A 3,338-nucleotide genomic window follows, 5' to 3' on the forward strand; every position below is an offset into this window, starting at 1 on the left:
CAAAGAAACAAACAAATAAAATGGATCATTAAAAAATTAAAACAATGAAATATCCTTCATGACATCCAATGGTGTGAATGCTTTTTAAATAAAGATGGATTTTATCTTTATTTGAAAGACAGTTACATAGGGAAGAGAAACAGAAAGAGATATTCCATCTGCTGGTTCACTCTGCAAATGGCTGCAATGGCTAGAGTTGGCCTGATCCAAAACCAGGAACCAAGAGCCAGGAGCTTCTTGATCTCCTGCATGGGTGCAGGGGCCCAAGATCTTAGGTCACCCTCCGTTGCTTTCTCAGGCCATAAAGCAGGGATCTCAATTGTAAGAAGAGTAGCCAGGGCACAAACCTGTGCTCATGTGGAATGTGGACAACACAGTTGGGAGCTTAGCTTATTAATATTAATGGATTTAAAGCAGGAAACAGACTCTAATACAATAATAATGGAGGACCTTAACATTCCATTAACTAATGGAGGACCTTAACATTCCACTAACTTCAGGAGGTGGATGCATCTGGATGTGGAGGGGTCACGGAATCGGGGTCTACTGTCCGGGCATGAGCTGAGGGCACCTCGTCGAGGCCACGAGAGATTTGATGGAAGCGGAAACGAAATCTTTTTCCCTGGAGAATGCATCTATCCTCTCAGAGGGCTCATAGCACGAAGGCCGGCGGTTATGGATTGGCAGCCTGGACCCCAAGATCACAGAATACCGTCTACTCAAGCTCCTCCAGAAGTTTGGCAAAGTGAAGCAGTTTGACTTCCTCTTCCACAAATCAAGTGCCCTGGAGGGATAGCCACGAGGATACTGTTTTGTTAACTTTGAAACTAAACAGAAGGCAGAAGAAGCCATCCAATGTCTCAATGGCAAGCTGGCTCTGTCGAAGAAGCTGGTAGTGCGATGGGCATATGCACAGGTAAAGAGATATGATCATAACGAGAATGATAAGATCCTTCCAATTAGTCTAGAGCCACCCACTAGCACAGAGCCCGCTCAGTCTAACCTAAGTGTCACTGTGAGGATCAAAGCCATTGAAGCAAAGCTGAAAATGATGGCAGAAAATCGTGATGCAGAGTACCCAGCAGCACCTCTTTATTCCTACTTAAAACCACCAGATAAAAAAGGACTACTCCTTATTCCAGAACAGCTTGGAAATCCTGAAGATGATGGCTATGAATTACTACAGCAGCAAAAGCGCATTGGTCTCCACATATAAAGTCCTCTGCCTCTGTACTTTGTAGATGTGATTGGTACTATTTGACAGAGCACAATCATCTATTAGTTTGGTAACATAGCATTTTTGGATGTTCTTATGAATGTGTCGTCCCTGAAGTATGTGTCGAATTGAGCATCACCCAGAATAAATAGGATTGTCTCCAAAACTTGTGATTTGAAACACTGGGATGCTCTAGTTGGCTGATCTGTTTGGATTTGTAACTCCAGAAACTTTACATAGTATGCCAGAGAGAAAGGCAAACATGAACAATGTTATTATTCAAATCAGGAAATTAAACTTATTAACATCCCTCAAGAAAAAAGGACTTAGAGCATTTTTCTCATGTCTTTACAACATAAAGAAAAAGAAAGAAGTGGGATGGGAAGTGATGAATTTTAAATCATGTTACGAACTCTTGCAGAATTTACCATGAAAATTCCTCCAGTTGGATTGGAGAAAGTTCTTGGCAAAAGAGAGTTGGTTCTTTGAGCAAACATTGTAGTGATCTGTTTAGAAATCATGCTTGTTGTTTCAAAATCCCAATTAGTAAAACATGTGTGTGTGTTAAAAAAAACTGTTTGCATCGACAAAACTGTAGAATCAAATTTAGCATTTTATATCACAGTGGAAATTCTGTTTAGAAACCCAACTTCTATTCTGGAGTGATCATTTTAAAAAATATGTATAAATAACCCTGCCTTCTAGGATACCAAGTGTCATTAACATGGGACTTTTAAAAAATACACTTCACTGCATGAGATTGTTTTTATAAAAAAATTCCATTAACTTCAATGTACAGATAGATGAGACAGAAACTCAGCAAGGAAACAGAGCTCATCCAGATAACAGAACAAATAGTCTTAATTTATATCTACAGAATATTTCATCCTACAGACACAGAATATACTTTTTTCATCATTACATGGAAACTTCTCTAGAATTGATTATACTGAAGGACACAAAACAAGCTTCAGCAAATTTAAGAAAATTGAAATGAAACCATGCATATCCTCAAGACTATCACAGAATGAAACTGGAAACCAACAGGTGAAAATATTCCAGAAGATATGGAAATTTTTGGAAATTATTCAACATGCTGCTACATATAAATTGAGTTATAGAAGAAATCAGAGGAAATAAAAAATTCTTGAAACAAATAAAGTCATCAACACAACATATCAAAACTTGTAGGATACAGCCAAGGCAGTGCTAAGAGGAAAGTTCATTGCAATTACTGTATACATTAAGAAAATGGAAAAGGCACTAGGTAAATGGCCTAATCATATGCCTGAAAGAGTTAGAAAAACAACAGCAAAACCATCCCAAGACTAACAGAAAGAAAAGAAATAATCAAAACAAGGAAGGAAATAAGCCAAATAGATGCCAAAAGAACAATACAAATTGAAAGCTAATACTTTAATTAAGATCAATGGAATGTATTCTTCACTAGCCCAACTAATCAAAAAAGGGGGAGAAGATAAGAAGCAATAGAATCAGAGATGAAAAAGCAAACACAATAATGGATACCTCAGACACACACGGAACAATTAGGAACTGTTACAAGCAACTATATGCCAATCAATTGAAAGACCAAGATGACATGGATAGATTTCTGAAGGCATATAATTTACCAAAACTAAATCATGAGATATTTAAAAATCTTAATAGATCTATAACAATGATACAGAATGAATCAAGAATTAAATTCCTCTTGACAAAGAAAAGCTCAGGGCTGGATGTTTTCACTGCTGAATTCTACCAAATGTTTCAAGAAGAATTAACTCCAATATTCCATAAACTATTCAAAACAATAAAAAGAAGGTAATTTGTAAGTAATAGTTTGTAAAAAATAATCAAATTTCAACATGGCAACTTCATGCATATAGAATACTTTTTTGTATTTTGTATTTTAGGCATCACACATGAGGGAAAACATACATTTGTCTTTTTGAAACTGGCTTATTTCATTAAGCATAATGTTTCCAGTTACACTCATTTTGATCTGAAAATAGATCCAGCACGTGACCCAGCCATCCCCCTCCTGATAATTTACCCAAAATAAGTGAAATTGGCACAACAGAGAGTTATTTGCACTCCCATATTTATTGAAGCTCAGTTCACA

At 36.8% G+C, this 3,338-nt stretch overlaps 1 pseudogene; it reads left to right on the forward strand.

The window, feature by feature from the left end:
- Window positions 1-511: 511 nt before the first annotated feature.
- On the forward strand, window positions 512-1,867 carry LOC131481153 (probable RNA-binding protein 18; annotated as a pseudogene).
- Window positions 1,868-3,338: the final 1,471 nt, after the last annotated feature.

This window comes from Ochotona princeps, chromosome 9, assembly GCF_030435755.1.
Source record: "Ochotona princeps isolate mOchPri1 chromosome 9, mOchPri1.hap1, whole genome shotgun sequence".
Classification (NCBI taxonomy): domain Eukaryota; kingdom Metazoa; phylum Chordata; class Mammalia; order Lagomorpha; family Ochotonidae; genus Ochotona; species Ochotona princeps.